The 18,970-nt window shown below is 46.2% G+C and overlaps 1 protein-coding gene and 1 pseudogene across 14 annotated transcripts in view; both read right to left on the reverse strand.

Annotated features, from left to right (window-relative positions):
* NEDD4L (NEDD4 like E3 ubiquitin protein ligase) overlaps nucleotides 1–18,970 on the reverse strand; it is a 343,799-nt gene that overhangs the window by 112,009 nt on the left and 212,820 nt on the right. The window lies entirely within an intron of this gene.
* LOC131490687 (U2 spliceosomal RNA) lies at nucleotides 10,426–10,557 on the reverse strand (annotated as a pseudogene).

Here is an 18,970-nt window from a genome sequence, read left to right on the forward strand (position 1 = left end):
CAGTCAAAGGACGATGAAATGAGCCATGTATCCCTGGCCTTCTGGGAAAATCTCCACTGGTCCCCATACATGAGAATCCCCCAGTGCAGGTAAATGCACATGAGGAAGAGCTCGCGTCTTCATCACTGCAGCCCCAACGGGTCACACGGACCTCAGCGATGCTAGCATTCGAACCCTTATTCAAAGGGACCCGTCTCGATTAGCAGTACTGCGTGCTGTAGATCAGCCACCAATTCGATACCCCAGAGCTGCTGGGACTATCGTTAACTTTGTTTTCTGCTGCTAGACGCCACGCTATCAACAGGATAAAGAATATAAACTATGCGGGCGCCTGGGTGGCTCAGTCAGTTGGGCATCCGACTTCGGCTCAGGTCATGATCTCACGGCCCGGGGGCTCGAGCCCTGCGTCGGGCTCTGTGCTGACAGCTCAGAGCCTGGAGCCTGCTTCGGATTCTGTGTCTCCCTCTGTCTCTTATCTCTCTATATAAACTCTATAAAGATAATTTGTTATTTTCATAGAAGGCCTTTGTTATCTTTTTTTTTTTTTTTTTTTTTTTTAACATTTATTTGTTTTTGAGACAGAGAGAGACAGAGCATGAACGGGGGAGGGTCAGAGAGAGAGGGAGACACAGAATCGGAAGCAGGCTCCAGGCTCTGAGCCATCAGCCCAGAGCCCGATGCGGGGCTCGAACTCACGGACCGTGAGATCGTGACCTGAGCCGAAGTCGGCCGCTCAACCGACTGAGCCACCCAGGTGCCCCGGCCTTTGTTATCTTTAAGACAGCCCCCACAGACACAAGTCTGTGACTAAATTAAATGCAAATAGGTAAAAAGAAAATAAAAATAACATGGTAGTTTACACAGACTATTTAAGAACTACTTCACATCAAACTCCTTTTCCAGAGACAGACGGCACAGTTTCACAGATGGCAAACAAATGTCTCCTGGGGTGCTGACGGTTCCCCCAAAGTCTGCCTAGAGAGGTGTCTCCCACATTCTAAAGAACCTAGCACTTCTGCACGGACACATGCAGCAAATGTTTGGAGAGCTCACCTTACATACTTCGATCAGCAAAAATAATTTAGAGTTGACTATATAAAGGTTTCCGTGATCAAAACGTGTATTCTTTCCCACCCTCGACTTTTAAACACATGGACGCCACGTGGGTCAGAGAGCGTGCCCACAGGCAAAGCGCTCCAGTATTTCTGAAAGGCACATCAGTGCTGAAGAACGTGAAGGTCTGGGAAGGGTGCACAGCTACCGAGAAGTTCGTTTTTATCGCAAGTGAGGAGACTGCACTTAATAAGTGTTCTATTTACTGTGTCATCAAGGTAACAGCTCATTAAATAGGCTGTTTGGATAAGATGTATAGGGTCAAGTGCTGAAAAGAATGAGGAAGCAGGCCGCGAGAAATTCAGCTCACCTAATACTTACGTTCATTTCCACATTCTGTTTTCATGAAAGAGCTTAATGAAAAGGGTTTGATTTTGGGGAAAAAAAAAATACGAAAACAAGAGGACAGGTTTTAAGATCCGTGTTTTAGAGTGGGAAAGTCCACTTTACTAACCGGACTAATCTAAAATTTCTCCTAGACGGATGTTAGAAACTTCCAGTATGACTGAATGAGAGTTGACTATTTATTGTATGGCTTTCATAGGTCACCTCCAGGATTGATTTCTTTCTACCTTAATTGAGCAGTATCAGAGCCCGGCCTCAGGAGAAGACTGAGGGCATGGGAAGTAACCCAATGTTAGGGAAATTGACAAGGCAAAAGATGTCAATTTGCCTGGTGGATTTTTGTGTATTTTCCAACAATCCTAACAGACAATTTAGAACAGTGAACATCATTTATCTAAGGAGGTCCTCCCACCCCCAACCCTTCTGACAACAAAAGTAACAACTTCTAGTAACTCCTAGAATGTGGCAAAGTTGAGGCATTCAGGGAAAAACTTGATGATCTAAAAGGCCATTTTCCTGAAACAGACATAGGAGTAAGGGCTGCCTTTTCCTGTTAAGAGTCTCAGGCGGATTTTGTTCATTCAGTCAGTCAGCAAGTATTTACTGCCTGTTATCTTCAATACACGGCAGCAGGTACCAAGTGACGTGATGCTGGATCCATGGGTAAAAACGAGGTGAAGAAAAGACCAGAAAGAACCAGCATGGAACCCAGAAAGTTACTGGGCATCTTCATCAACACTCTTTCCATTTACAGACTTCCTTCCTTTGTGATGTGGGTAATAATGAAAACGGAAATGTGTCAATGGCTCCAACCAGAAGAAAGTTAATTGGAGTTCACCAAAATGACCATGCCATCTTATGACTTCTCTTAAATTGGAAATATTGCAAATACTTCTGCCTATGACCAAACATTACAAAGAAACGCCATTACTATCAGATGTGAAGTCACGTTCATAGGCTTACTGGAAAAGGAAAACACGAAATCAGTATAAACTCAAAATATCAAGGGGCTCCTGGGTGGCTCAGTTGGTTGTGTCTGACTCTTGACTTTGGGCTTAGCTCATGACCTCATGGTTTGTGAGGGGGATTCTCCCTCCCCGCCAAACCCTGCTTGTGTGTGCACTCTCTCTAAATAAACTTACACACACACACACACACACACACACACACACACACACACCTCAAATCATCAAACCTTACAGCTATCAGGAAAACTGTATAAAGCTCTGGTAATTTACTGCAGTATGAGCTGGGATTTTATATTTTTTCCTTATTTATTTGAAGTAAACAAGAGGGTTGGGATTGGATACGAGGGCAGTATTTACTCTCATCATTAAGGCAAAATGTTTACAGGATAGGTCTAAACATACTATTTCCAACATAGGCACACACACACCTACAGACTTTAATTTTGGTAGAATTCCAAAAACGAATATGGATTTTCTAAGGTTTGGTATGCAAGCCTTATCTTTTCAGATAGCACATCCATTTCCTGAGCACAGGGTCCATTCCTTCAACTAAATACTAACGCTGCAGAATATTAATAAAATAGTAAGAACGCCATGAGGACCTGCTCATTACGGCTGCAGTAAAACTCTCCACCTGTGGGCGCGTACAGTGCTACTTGGGTATGGCTCTACTCGTTGGTTATATAATGGAACAAATTAAAAATAGGAACCCAAGGCCACGATAAAGCCAAGGGGTATCTGGCGAAAGGAGAGAAAAAGATTCCATAGCCCTTGGTATATAATAATTCTCTCCGTGGAAAAGGACACGAGGGAGCAGAAGTACACGTTCCCCCTCAACAAAGGGGATGATTTCGTGCCCAATGGCAGTCCTGATGTTGTACAAAAAGAAATACGTGAAGACGCTTGAGATCTACTTCCAAAGAGCATTATGATAGCCCGAGGAAATCTATTACCAGTGTAAGGATACCAAGTCCGGGGGCACCTGGGTGGCTCAGTCAGTTGTGTCCGACTCTTGATTTCAGCTCAGGTCATGATCTCAAGTTCGTGATCTCATGATCACGAGTCCGATCCCCACGATCGATCCCCATGATCATGATCACGAGTTCGAGCCCCACGTGTTGGGCTCTGTGCTGACAGTGAGGAGCCTGCTTGGGATTCTCTCTCTGCCTCTCTCTCAAAATAGATTAAAAAAAAACCAACCAACAACAACAAAAGGATACCAAGTCTGTTATTTCTCAAAGCAAAGAGATTTTCCAGGGTTGCCTAGGTGGCTCAGTTGGTTAAGTGTCCGACTTTGGCTCAGGTCATGATCTCACTGCTCATGGGTTCCAGCCCCACGTCAGGCCCTGTGCCCACAGCTCAGAGCCTGGAGCCTGCTTCGGATTCTGTGTCTCCCTCTCTCTGCCCCTGCCCCCTTGCTCTCCTTCTCAAAAATAAACATTAAAAAAAGCTTTTTTAAAAAAGAGATTTTACAATCCCTGAATTAAATTGTCCTTGTCACTCTCCCTGCCCTAAGTGACTATGTTACAATTCCCTGATTGAGTCAGTAGAATGAGGAAGAGCCCATCAGAGCGCTTGCCAAGTTTTTGTGTTGAAAACCACCTAGCCACAGACCAATGTGCAGATCAATTCTCCTTTTCGCCATCAAGAGAAACTATAAAAGGTCCCAAAGTAAAAAGAAGTGGCCCACTGAATTCTTTCGGTCATCATTTAGCCTGCTAAATCTCGGAAACTTGGAAGTCAGTTTCTGCAACATTACAACCAAGAGATGCCTTCCCATTAAGTTGTGAAAAGGAGGATAATTATGTTTGCCTTATAATGCTCTCTCTCCCCTCCAATGAGTTCAACTGCTATTATTACCACTCTTTCAGCACAAGATGAACCAATGTGTAGCACGTATTTGACCCCTGGAGAAGAAAATCTTCAACAAGTACTCTTGCTGTATATTTCTACGTCGTCGGTGGCCATAAAGAAAGTCTCAAGTATTAAGCTAATTAGAAGAAATAAAGCATTTCAACAGTTTGGGTGGCGTATAATGTCAGGATAGCTCATGTATCCACAAAATAGATCAGAATTTACTGACTTTTAACTCATTAACTCTAAGACAGTTAAAGAATTAACCAATACAACAGTGTTTACGAACTTAAATTTTTTTTTTTTTGACCTTTATTCATTTTTGAGAGACACAGACAGAGTATGAGTCGGGGAGGAGCAGTGAGAGAGGGAGACAGAATCCGAAGCAGGCTCCAGGCTCTGAGCTGTCAGCACAGAGCCTGATGCGGGGCTCGATCTCAAGACCGTGAGATCATGACCTGAGCTGAAGTCATAAACACTTAACTGACTGAGCCACCCAGGCGCCCCAAGTGTTTACTAACTTTAAAAAGTACTTATTGTGATGGTTCTACAAAAATAATTAGATATGAAGTGTCTTAAAAAAAAAAAAAAAAAAGACCCAGCAAAATAAAGAAATAAATACCAAGTTTTACCAGACCATCAGAATGCATCTGGACTTGAGTAAGAATTCTACCATTTTGAGATGTTCAATTTCACAGCACACCCAATCTGTGGACAAAAGGGCATCGAGAACACAGGTTCACGTGGAGTTTGTGTTCTTCAAAACACTCCTGGGTACAGCATTTCACTGCTGAATTGACTTCCCGGTGATCGCCAGCGTGATCCATTTACTGGAGACACAAACCACTTTACCACCGGCCAGTAGGCCCCAGCACCAGAAGCATATGATAAGAAGACACACAAGTCTGGTGTTCACAGGCAATAGGAAGGGGAGAACTTCATCTGGGGAAAACGGGACAGCTTGGTAAGCACTTCGCACCTCCTTCTCCGGCGCTGTCCAATTAAGCAATCCTTTGCTTAAAGCATCTACTCAGAGGGCGCCTGGATGGCGCAGTCGGTGAAGCGTCCGACTTCAGCCAGGTCACGATCTCGCGGTCCGTGAGTTCGAGCCCCGCGTCAGGCTCTGGGCTGATGGCTCGGAGCCTGGAGCCTGTTTCCGATTCTGTGTCTCCCTCTCTCTCTGCCCCTCCCCCGTTCGTGCTCTGTCTCTCTCTGTCCCAAAAAAAAAAAAAAAAAAAGCATCTACTCAGAATTTTTAATACCCTGTGGATCCTGACCCTGAAAGATGTTAGCACGCATTCCAGGGACAGACTGGGTGCAGACGTGCTGTGTGTAGAGAGAGGAAAGAAAGCACAAGAATGCAAGAGCACAAGAGGTCACCAGCACCTAGAAGTGAACAGCCTGGTACCCAGTCACGCGGCAGGCACCAGCTCCCAATCTGGTTGCGTGTAACCTGCAGCTCCGTCGACGGGAGGCCTGCCGGCGTCCAGAGCATCCGTCTCCACGGCAATAGTGAAAAAGCAGGTGTATACTTAACAAGATATCCAGACATACAGGTTAGCCACGTGGTTTAACTTGTAAGCATCAATTACACAAAAGTTTTTCAGAGTAAGGAAATTAAGTGCTTGGCAAAACATCTTTGCTGAGAATAACGGATGAGGCAGAATCAGCCTGCCCCGGAGACCAGATGTTGCCACAAGGGCCAAGCGCTGATGGAAGCTGCCAGCACTTTCACCTACGTCCAGTTCTTCCTTCCCCCATCACTGGTAAAACCAGCTCCTGTCCCCAAGGCTTTTTACCCCACCAAAACATTTTCTCCTGGATAGCCACCCGCAGCAGTATATAATACAGACAGATCATTCATATTTTTCCTCCAGTCCCTGAATTCGTCCTCTTGCTAATGCTAAGTTTACACTAACATGTTTTACCCTTCATGTCCAGGGCTGGGACATGAGAAACATTTGCTGAAAGCTACTTCCAGATGAGGTGGAGGGCTGGGGGGGGGGGGGGGGGGCGGGAACCGAGGAGATTACTCCAACAGAATTTCTCTGCAAGCAGCGTTAGACTTCATCTTGGCTAGGACCCAAATTCCCCCGACGGGGCCCTTGGTTTGACTTCCCCAGTAGCGGTGCTTGCCAGGACCGGGAAAAATGCTAAAAAGTATGCTGATGAATGGATGAGTTTGTTAAGGTTGAAGTATCACAGCCTGCGAAGCTTCAGCAACAGAAACTCTGGTCTCACAGTTACAGAGGCTGGAAGTCTGACCTCCACGTGTCAGCAGGGCTGGTCCTGCGGACAGACGTGAAGGAGCATCGGTTCCACGGTGCCCCCCGGCTCCCGGAGGTTTGCCGCCAGTCTGTTTTTGGCGTTCCTTAGCTTCTGTTTTGTCACCCTGCCCTCTGCCTTCCTTGACGTGACATTCTCCCTACTTGTGTCCCAATTTCCCTTTTTTTATAAAGACACCAAGCATACTGATTCGGGGCCCACCTGAATGGCCTCGTCTTAGCCTGCAAAAAGGCCCTATTTCCAGATGAGGTCACATTTTTATGCTGTTGGGGTTAGGACTTCGACCGCTCTTCCACCCCTAACAATTGGCCAGGTAAGCTACTCTCTCAAAAGGGATTTTTTATGAATCAAGTGAACGGTTTGTAGTATCAGCAGGGGGCTGGGGGGGACTGCCTGCCAGGACTTCCTTAAGAGGAAGGATTTTTTTTTTTATTGCTCCAAAGTCTCATGTTCATTAAGGTGGATGCATGAATGGGGTGTGCTGTGGTCACAAAGGCTGTTCTCAAATATCCCACTTCTTCTCCTTCTAAGCAATGGCCGACATTCATTTCTCCAATGGGAAGTTGGGCAGAAGCCTTCATGAACAATGTGCAACGTGTTACATTCCTTTCCCCTACGGCAGTGATGGTGGAAGCAAACGTCATCACCGTGGGGACTCAGTGACCACAAAGAGCACTGTTCCCCAGCTAACGACTGCTGGACGTGGGTCACGAAGCAAGGGACTAAATCTCTGTGGTCTAATGCACTGAGATTTTGTCTGTTTCTGAAGCACAACCCAGCGTGATGCAGATGAGAATTCCCTATGTTGAATTCTTGCTCTGTTCCCTTGGGCTTCTCTTTGTTACGTCATCAGGAAAGGGAAGTCCGTCACATGCGTTCATATAAAGTGACAGGCCTAATGGCAGAATGTCACGTCAGTCTGAGCCACCCTGCCCCAGGCCCTGAGAGCATTCACACTCAACCGGGGATCAAAACCCACAAGAGAGCTGAACACGTCAAGCCACAGTCGGGTCAGCTCAGAGGGATAAGCCACACAAAGCAAAATTCGTTCGTTCATTCGTTTAGCCATTCGGTGGGTGTCAATTGTTTATTTAAATCAATTGATCTTATCCAAAATGTACGGACTTACTTTATATTTAATTTCAGTCACTGCAAAGAGTATTTTATGGATCTTTTTTTTTTTTTTTTTTTTTTTGCGATTCATTACATTCATTTACATTTCTTGGAGTATAAATTTTAGTGGCATTTGAAATCAAACAGATGAATAAATGGTTCCCTTAAGATCATGAGAAGTGGTCAATTCTTTTTAGAAAAAAACTCCTGCCTCTACTCTGTGGTGGCAGAACCGGATTTACCAGCTACAGGACAGAATTTTAACCAGACTAGAAGACATTCCTTATTGCCAGGAATGCCATGAACAGATGGAAAAATAAACAAGCAGAAACTACAGACTACTCATTTTGACATTTTGTTGGAATTGTAAAATCAACTTTACCTTTTAACGAAAAATTATGTTTCTTAAGCAATTTAAAAATTGCTCTAATGGGTCACTGTAGTGTCACAAAGGGGTGGGGTGGGGTGGTGCATTTTATTCTCCAGCACAATTTTCCGAAGGTTAGGGAAAATTTTTGTTGACTTGTGCAGGAAACACCGCTCATCTTAGCACTGTATGCAGGCATGGAGGGCTAGGAGAAGAAAGGATGACCTAATGATTAAAAGAAATGTTTGAAGAAGGGAACCATGAGGTCAAAGTTAAGACAAAAGCATAATGAAAAGTAGGCAGAGTCACAAGAGGAAACAAAAGCCACCTCCATAGGGTTTAACATTCTGCACTCCACGGTAACACTAACAAATGTATTCCCCTGGAAGTCTTCCCATTTCCTCGGGGCTATTCATTCCTTCCAGATTAAAAAAAAGAAAAAAAGAAAAAAGGAAAAGAAAAAAAAAAAAAGAATTGAAGCTGCAGCAGAGTTTAGAAAGCATCACAGAAGTGGAAAGTGGTTAATTATGACGTAACTCATTTTTTATTAATCTTTCACTAAGTTCCATCGTCTATTTTTTATTATTTTTAGAGACAGAGGGAGACAGAGAGAGAATGAATCTCAAGCAGACTCCACATTGAGCAAGGAGTCTGAAGCAGGGCTCGATCCCACAAGCCTAGGATAATGACCCGAGCTGAAATCAAGAATCTGATACTCAACCGACTGAGCCACCCAGGCGCCCCTAAATTCCATCTTTTAAATGCCTCTCAAGTAGGCAGCAGAGAAGGAATACTGACTGGCTCTGGGTGATACGAGAACAAGCGATTCTGGTTTTCCTGCTTCTGAATTCTTCTACAACCAACACGTATCGATTTTGGTTGCATACAGAGAAAAGACGTACTTCATATAACTTAAGAGGACTATGTCTCAGATTCACCCCTCATTTCTAATTGCCTCTGCCCCCTGCCTCCACCTCTGCCGCTGTAACTGCCTACTGACAACACATCAGCAGCTTTCTGCAAAGGCTCCATGAGTCAGCCTGTCCGAGTGGTTAAGTCTATACAACTTACCACCCCCCACAGACCTCTATTTATGCCTACCTCCCCCCACCCAACCTGCTTCTGGAGTGCCCACCAGCTTTTCTTTGTTTGTTCAAATCAAACCGAGAACCCTGGGGGGCGCCTGGCAGGCTCAGTTGGTTAAGTATGCAACTTCGACTCAGGTCATGATCTCACAGTTCGTGAGAGTTCGAGTCCCGTTGTCAGGCTCTGTGTTGACAGCTCGGAGCCTGGAGCCTGCTTTGGATTCTGTGTCTCCCTCTCTCTCTGCCCTCCCCAGCTTGCACTCTCTCTCAAAAATAAGTAATAGACATTAAACTTTTTTTTAAATTGTGTACACATGAAACAAAGGAAAACAAAACCCAAGAACCCTGGAGCCCCGCTCATACCTTCTCTTTTCTCTACATGGTACCCTGCTCATGGCCCTGCAGACCAGGCCCACCCCATCAGTTCTCTCTCGGCTACACACGAGAACAAGTGGAAAACCACATCGTCAACAGAGGCACACTACAAAGGCCACGTGGAGGAGGCCTTTTCTAACTTAAAAGGCGATGCCCACAGCACCTCCTATACAGTACAGATTCAAAGCTGGAACGAGAGTCCTGTTCGCAGAACACGTTTCGCGACGAAGGGGGCGGAATCCTGAGAACAATACTTGGCCTCGCTTCGAGCAGAGACCAAGAAATTCCGAGAGGCTTCCTCTCCAACAAAATCTGTGTACTTCACAATCAACAGTGTATAATGTGGTCTGTTTAAACAGACTCTCAGTAGAGGCCTGACCTATTTTACTATCTGGCAACTTCAAAGTTTACGATCCACAACTTTACAGAAAAAGTTGGCCGACTCCCGATTTAGAACATAAAGCAAATTCTCGTCAAATCAAGCAGTCAACTGTGTCCAGCATCCTGGTCAACAGTGCCAAAACTTCGCCCTCAAACGGCACAGATGTCCTCCCAGGCCCTCGCCCCGACCAAAAATCCTGACACCCTAGGCAACAGCATCTCTATACACCCTTGCTTCTACCTCCTTCTCCAGTCTTTCCTCCTCTCACCCAGCACCTCATTTCCAACACTGGCCTACTCACCTGCGATTTTGTCTCCACGCCTCTTGCTAGAACGCCCTCTCCGTGTGTCTAAGTCCCGTGCGCTCTTCCAGATCCATTCACACCTCTCTTCCTCCGCAGCCCGTCGGCTTTTCCTCAGTTGTGAGAATCCACGGCTTTTAGCCCCATCTTCCTCCAGCTTTGAACGTTCACTACTTTGATGAGTACACGCTGTCCTGCCCGCCTCTCCCCTTAGACAGTAAGCTCTCAGCCGGGGCGGGGGTTGGCGGGGGGGGGGGGGAGCATCCCCTTGGACTCCCTCACCTTAACTACAAATTAACAAACGTTTCTTAGAGTGAAAGAAGCCAAATATACTACACTTGATCTTAGCCAAAAGGCCGAGAAGCGATTGAAAGAAGCCAAATATAGAGTCACCGTGTGAACAGTTCATTCCGAAAACCTCCGACTTCACGTTGAAACATTTTCAACTTCGTTTGAGAGAAGACAGATTTGCAAACATCAGTGGGGTGGGTGGAGGGAGGAGTGGGGCCCACTGAAGGGACAAGGGTCCCATTAGTGGGGGACTGAGCAAAAGGGGAGGGAGGGCATCCTGAGCAGAGAGGCCGGGGGGGAATATGGGTGGGCAGAAGTATGCTCTATCAGAGGATGTCTGTGGGGACAGGGGAGCCGAGCCCCACAAGGTGGGAAATGCAAACAGATTTATTGCAGTGATAAGAGACCGCCACTCTGGGGTTGCAGCAAAATGTGAGCCGATGTTTACAGTTCAGAAGACCACACTCCTGGGCTACAGTGTGCAAGATGGATGAGAGGAGTCAGTCTAGAGGTGATCAGGAGTCTTACCAGTTAGGAAACTACTGTCCCAGATAGGAACTTGGCCACAGCAGTGGTGGGGAGTGGGGGCGGGGGGGGGGGGGGGGACAAGATGGGAGAGGCAGAATGAGCAAGGCCTTGACACGATGTAGAAAAAGAGTTAAGATGCATCCAAAGTTCCTCTTTTATTTTTTTTAAATTTTTAATGTTTATTTATTTATGTTTGAGAGAGCGAGTGAGTGCAGACAAGTAAGTGGTGGCCGGGCAGAGAGACACAGAATCCGAAGCAGGCTCCAGGCTCTGAGCTGTCAGCACAGAGCCTGGCACGGAGCTCGAGCTCACAAACTGTGAGATCGTGACCTGAGCCGAAGTTGGATGCTTAACGGACTGAACCACCCAGGCGCCCCATGGTACGTCCCAAGTGTCTCATCTTCAATTGGCTTTGGTCAGAAGTCAGACCCCAAACTCCAGAACTGACTACATTATACGCGGTTAGTTGTGAAATACACAGGTTTCCAACGAAGAGAAAGCCTGTGAACTTTTTAGGTCTACCTGAGGTTCAGTGCTATCAAAGAACCACATGGGATTACAGACACACTTCAACATTTTTTAGTCATTAAAAAAAAAAAAAAAAAAAAAAGGCCAACAACACTGCAACTGAAAGTAAAAGCTAGGGAGAAAATATTTCCGAAGTTGCCAGTTTTTAGGAGGCACTGTGCAACATTTCTTAGACTAAGGTTTTTCAAAGTAGACCACGGACCTCCAGGAGTGCTTAGACAAATTGGAAGTTTTTGACCACAACCCACCGAGCTAATCCAACCAGTTAAAACATCACAGTGGCCCAGAAGTAGTTAAAAATAGGCTAGCAGAATATACATACCAATGGATTTCAAATAGCACATACAGAATCTCAAGATATAAAACATACTGCTAGGATATTTTATCATTATACATTTTATATATTTTCATGTAGGATACCCATCTTCATAGTTGCTCAAGGTTAAAGATAATAAAAAATGAAATTCAGGTTAATTTTTGCAAACCCTTAGAAGCAACCTTGGGAGCCGGGTCTGAAAGCCACGGGTCTTAATTACTTCATTTATACCCACCCGAGGGCGGGCCATAGATGCAAACGTAACCGAGGACCTACCGAGCCATTAGTATCTGGCAACTACCTACTAGAAAGGGATGAACGGTCACATTACAAGTCAGCATCTACCACATTGCCTGGCCGACGACCTTTTCACTGCTACCAGCCTCCTCTGACGGGACACAGTCCCGCCCCAGAGCACCCACTCCAACCACACACCCCGTGCATCCCTCCCCGGGGAACCAAGCTCCCGACATTCAGGCTAGAGCTTGCCTCTCGCTGCCACCTCGGCGATTTTTCCACAATTACCATCCTCGATTTTATTTGTTGCTTCTAGCTGGAAAGCATTTTTTTCATTCCTTTCCCCCCAGATTAGAGTGTTCAGATCAAAGCCCCCAAGGACAGGGTGGGCCCCGAGAAGCCAAGGCTAACATGCTTCGCCTTCCAAAGCCAAGTACCTTTGCTTCTCAACAAGGGTTCTTACCCAGACCTGTCATGAACTCCCTCCCTTCTGACCTGGCTGCATGTCTGGCAGGCCTCGGGTAGCACAGCCAGCCTGGACCCTGGCACTGAGAAATATACTCTCCAGGGAAAAAAAACAAAGTTCCTCTACACAGAAATGTTTGAGCAACTGCAGGACATGGTCTACCGGATGAAAATGCCCTAGCACGACCGCACCAAAGTTCCCAACCACAGACACCCGGAACGTTCCGACAATGATATACCCAGGGCCGGCGACGTGCGCGCAGTTCAGATCCACTTTGTTCGTGACAACGTGTGGCCTGCCTTAGCTGCATCAGCCTAAAATCCTTCTCGGGTCATTTTTTGGGGGAAAAAAGGAACTCTTGACATCTTCTAGTAAGGATTTTATTATCATTCACGTAATCAGCCACATTAGTAAAGCCTATCCTCTTCAAGTATGCCATTTATTCCTCCCAGAGACTCTAATGCAAGTGTAATCATCTTACACACTCAGAGGTGGACTCAGAAGACTGTAATGGCCAGGGGTCACGGCAGTGGCTGAAAAAGGACCTTAAATCTCACGCGTTATTTACAGAATACACTTCAGTGGGCTATTTTTAAGACTCCCAAAAAAATCTAGACCTAAAGCCAGTGTTAGTTTTTGTTCCCAATGACTTGAAAAAGAATCTCTAACAAAACATTAGTAGAAGAAGCGTGGAAAGAAGCCCAAGACTTTAAGTAACAACTTGTTGCTGCCAGTGCTGGTCCAGAAAGTGCCAGAAAGAGGACGGACAAGCGGAGACTCCGTCACTGCTGCCATCAGCTGCCCCCAGGTGAGTCTAACGAACAGCCAGGGTTGCAAGTGCGTGATGCTCAGTCTTCCTGCCCTCCTCCACCCCGTCCTTCTCCAAATCAAATACCTGTGACCCACAAGTCTGGGTCAGTTAACAGGTAAGGGGTCTGGCCCCACGGTTGTTGAGGTTGCAGGGACAGGCTGGCCATTCGGCAGCAGCCCTCACTGCATGCAGGTGACTCAGGCGGTGGGGGGGGGCTGGGGGCGGGGCCCTGACTCAGCTGCCAGACTGTGACTCCCTGAGAATGAAGACAGAACATCAAGCTGCCCTACGACACACAGCTTCCTGCTCAGGATCTAGGACTTGAGCTGCGGATCGTTTCCAATTGCTCAAAAGATAGGAAATCCTTTGCTTGTCAAAAAAAATGTTTTTCTGGTCTAAAAGTGTGTGTGTGTGTAGGTGGTTAATCACATAACATGGAGAAAATGAGTTAACGTACGGAGACATGGTTTGCCATGGACACTGTTGTGATTTTAAACAGAACAACAGATTCTGCTTCACAGTCAGCTTAGTTAAATCACATGTAACATGAATCAAATCACTGTCCAAACTGAAGTGATCCTATTTACTGAGGACCTACTATACGTAAGACATTTTATTTACTGTTCTAGCTACAAAGGCCTACAGAACATGGTAAATGAACGTTTCCCGAACGCTGAAACCCCCTGGCATTGGAGACGGAAGAAAACGAAGATCCCACAGTAAGCCATTCTTTATTATTTGGAAGAAGTCCCTCACTACTCACCTATGAAACCAGATTTTAACAGATTTTAGCCCGCGTCTCTGTGCAGGCCCAGGCTAATAACACTCCTCCTGCTGCGACTTCTGAAAGTATGACGCATTTCCTTGAACTAGCTCTCCCCTTCAAGCTGACTAATTGCACTCCTGAGAGCAAACCCCCCACTCCCCCTCCTCCTCCGGGCCCCTGCAGTTGTGTTTCAGCTGTCCGCACCAAGTGTATCCCTGAGCTATGTGGCCTGCTCCTCCTGTGCGCGGCCACCCCCTCCGGCTTCCGGGAAAACAGCTGCCCGGGGACTCGGCCACCCCACACGGCCACCCCACGCTCCCAGGCTCACCTACGGGAGGTGGCCCTGCTGCCCGGGCCAAGTTTAAATTCCCCGGGGGCTAGCGATTAAAGGCACTGTCCGTTTTGGTTATCCGCTGCTAACAACCCACCCGGCAACTCAGGGGCTTAAAACCACAACGGCCATGTGTTCTTTCTCACGCGTCTGTAGACTTGACCGGGCAGCCCGCGGTCTCTCCGGGGCTGTGGTCAGATGCGACCGGGGCGGGAACAGCCAACGCCGTTCGCCCCGTCCGTGTGGCATTCTGGTGCCGGGGGGGCGGGGGGGACGGAAGCGCTGGAACTCGCATGCGGCTAACGGGAGCCGCTTCTCATGGCAGCGGGATCCTCAAAGCACACATTTCCCAAAGACAGGAAGCAGCAGCCGTCGGTCCTTGAAAGGCTTCAGTACGGAAGCAGCCCAGCCTCACTGTCACTGCATTCGCGGGGGACAGAGAGGCATGTGTGGGATCTTCTCTGCCGCACCGTCTTCCGTGTGTCCCCTGAGCAGGGTCCATGGATGGCACAAGCCAACCCTGGCTGTTCGTAAGACCATGGTCTCAGGGCAGGAGCTAAATGCTGCGCTGACGGTCACCCAGCCTACCATTCTGGTCCGGAGTAAAGCACCTTGCAAGGTATCCAAGAGCAGAGGGTACGTGGCAGCAAAGCCGTATCAACGCGTCACCCAACTGTCAACCACACAGCGTCTGCACACTGGCACTATTAGTTGTGTCCGGAAAATGAACAACAACCCAACAAAAACAGCTCAAACTTCTCTCCCAACTGCCTCAAAAGCGAAGGTGGAGTCTAAAGATGTGGGTGGTCTCACACACACTCCTGACTATACTGTCTCTACGATGGTATCTCAGTAGAGACAAAATATACAGCATAGAATTTCGAAAGAAACACGAGAAAGTGGCTTCTCATCATCTGTAAAGGAGCGACAAGAGGAAGAGACCCTCTGTGAATCTCAAAGGTGACATTAGATCAGGACTTTTTTCTTCTAGAAATTCGAATAATTTTTTTTTAATTTTCTAAGTTTTATTTTTATTTATTTTGAGAGAGGGAGAGAGAGAGAGAGAGAGAGAGAGAGCGAGCAAGAGAGCGAGCACGAGCGGGGGAAGGACAGAGGCGGAGAGAAAATCCCAAGCAGGCTCCACACTGTCAGTCCCGAGCCTGGTGCGGGGCTCGAACCCAAGAACCGTGAGATCATGACCTGAGCTGAGGTCAAACGCTTAACCGACTGGGCCACCCGGGGGCCCTGATTTCTACTTTTCCCAGCAGCTCCTTTATTTCCCTAGGTTCCAGAGCAGCAGAGTTAATTCAAGTTATTTTTATCTACCAAGGTGCCTCCACGTTATTAACAATCAGACAAGTGGACACATTCTGTGGCGTGAATGGTCTAGGGATCTAGACTGTTCTTTCAAGTCATCTTGGACCACTATCCCCTTCACTCCCTGCACTCTCCAGCAGCACCGGGATCCCTTCTGTGCCTGACACACCCAGCCCTTCCCTTAGAGCAGGACCTCTGTGCCTTGTGCCCAACTGCACTCCACCCACGTGGCCCCCCGCCTCCTTCTCAGGCGGTATCAGCCTCCGTCAGCGCAAGAGGGGTTTGTCCCGGGCACCTTCCTTCAAGCAGGCCTCCCTATTATTCTGTCTCAGCTTCCTGTTTACTTCCTTTGGCATGCTTATGAAAATACGTAATTATTTTACTTATCAGTATCTTCTTGCTATTTATAATGACTACAATAGCTACAACGTAAGTCTACGAGCCGTGGCCACGTCGTCCTTACTCAATACTTCCATCTCCAGAATAGTCCCTGGAATGTAAAAGGAGTGCCAAAGGGTCACTTATCCTGCCTTCCAATGTTTATAAAACGCAAACCACACGCCCTCCCGGACGCTAAACTGGGGAGGCAGAATTAAATAATATTAATTTTCTGCCTGCGTTATCAGTGACCTGTAGCCTATTTCACAGCTATTACCTACTGACTCAGGTGGGGGACTGGATATTAGACTTCCTACTGAATCAGTAAAGAATTAACTTACAGACTTAATATTGTAATACCTTAGCCTAAAGTAAGTCTGGACCGAAAAGCTACCTATAATCTCAGAGACCACTTTAAGCATCTTAAGAGTATATGAGGAAGGTCCATCAGAAGGAGAAATATCAAGAGTAATGAAGCTTTAATATTTTTCCTAAGTTTGGGATTTATCTTCCACACTGGGGAGGGTGTCCAATTGTTGAACTGCAGTCCTACATTTGAAGTTGCAATTTGCTGACAATCTCATTTCAAGCACATCCAAAATTAGCAACTAATTCTTTACACACACTTTATTAATAGACTCCTGAAATTCAGAGATTAGAGAGCAGCGCATTCAGCGTAGAGAGGGGGAAATGTGCAAAAAAGATTTTAATGTAATTCTTATCGATCAAAGATAATCAATAAGGGAAACCACTGAACTACATTTTTATCTTCCTCAAAAGCAAAATACACAAACCAGTGCGATTACATGACTGTTGAAGAAGTTCTTGATCCACAATCACCTGCACATCTTATGATTTGGCTTTAAAAATTTATAGAGATCTAAAGGGTAACCCTTTTTTTACTTTAAAATTTATTTTTTGACAGTGAGCGGGTGCACGAGCAGGGGAGGGGCAGAGAGAAAGGGAGAGGGAGAATCCCACACTCATCACGTAGGGCTCAAACTCATGAACCATGAGATCTTGACCTGAGATGAAATCAAAAGTTGGACACTTAACCAACTAAACCACCCAGGCTGCCCTAAAAGGTAACTCTTAAATCATGACAATTCTGTGTCGGTTTAGTGAAAATCAGAACTTTTTCAGAAATACATTCAGGGGAAAGGCAGCCATTACGAACAAGTGATCTTGGTTTGGCCTTTAAAAAAGAGAATAAACCACCCAAGACTTTAAAGTCCTTTTAACTTAAGTCGTAAAAATAAAAGTGGCTGGCACCTGTTAGTCTAATGAATCATAAAATCTTCTTTAAGAATGCTTTTTATTGATTTTTTTTCACAGTTCTTATATTCCGTACCGTAGAAAATTTACTAACCCTAAAGGAGAACAAAACCCAGAGAGCATTTAAAAAACTCAGATAAACTAAAAACGTGCTTGCCAATATAAATTTAGCGGATAGGTTCTCTGCTTATCCAACCCCTTACCATCTGTGGAGAATTTACATCTCCTCCTTCAGAGGGAACAATAAAGACAGCTAAGATTTATTAGGCACCAATCTGTGCCAGGAACCATGCTACACAGCTGGCACAGATTATCCTATTGAATGTTTAAACTTAAATCTTATAATAACCTATCTGATTCCAGACATGCTCCAAGGGGACAAAGAGGAGTGTTAACAGGCAAAGTGATGTGGGGGAGAAAGACACCAGACAAATCAAGACACTCAATTCAAAAAGAACACCTCAAATCCCTAACCTCAGCTATTCTTCTTTTATAAACAACCTTAACAAGAATACCCAAATACCTTCTAGTCCTTAGCAGATTGGACGCAGCCAATTAGAAGAGGGAGGAGGGCTACTGCAGTGACAGCCCTAAGAAGGGGTAACTGATCAGCAAGACAGGAGAAATGAGCATAAACAGCAAATTTATCTCCTGGATCATGGGCGTCTTGAGAACTTTAATCACCAAGTCTTGAGAACTTATTACACCCTGATGTCATAATTAAAAAATATCTGGGGTGCCTGCGTGGCTCAGTTGGCTGAGCGCCTGACTTCGGCTCAGGTCATGATCTCGCAGTTGGTGAGTTTGAGCCCTGGGTCGGGCTCTCTGCTGTCAGCTTGCTTCCAATCTTCTGTCCCTCTCTCTCTCTCTCTGCCCCTCCCCCCGCCAGAGCTTTCTCTCTCAAAATTAAACAAAATAAATAAACATTAAAAAAAATAGGTATTTACACAAGGAAGACTAGATTAGATAATACTCCATGGCTCTGAGGGTAACAGTGAGCCCCCCAAATTCCCGAGATATGCTCAGAGTGTTCTTCTTAAGAAGGCTTGAAAGAGAGCACTAGAACAGTGTGAACTCTGAGCAGCCCATTTGCAAAAGACTCCAAACGGCCAAGATTTAGCTATAGTTAATACTCTCCTGTGCCAGGGAGTGGGGTTGGGGGTGGGGGGAGCAGGAAGATCCGTGGTTTGGGCTTTGGGCCACCCGATACCCAAGCTATGCTACTGCCTTCCTGTGTGCCCTTGGACAAGACGCCACACTTTCCTGTTTAAAATATGAGGCGCTGGCCCATGAAACCTTTCAGTCCACTCACTGCCTTTTTAATCCCCTGCTTCAAACACTGTAGAGACCGTCTATTACCACTTCTCTGAAATTCACGAATACCAGGCAACTGGTCAACACTTTCAAGGGGAGTTTTCAAAAGGCACAAAAATGCATGCAGTCAGTATTTACGGAAGGAAGCTACTTCAGCTGCCTGGAGAAAAGTGGTATTTGCATGTAAGAGGTTAACAGGATAGACCGGTCTTGCCAGTCTGGA

This window comes from Neofelis nebulosa, chromosome 11 (assembly GCF_028018385.1).
Source record: "Neofelis nebulosa isolate mNeoNeb1 chromosome 11, mNeoNeb1.pri, whole genome shotgun sequence".
Taxonomy (NCBI): domain Eukaryota; kingdom Metazoa; phylum Chordata; class Mammalia; order Carnivora; family Felidae; genus Neofelis; species Neofelis nebulosa.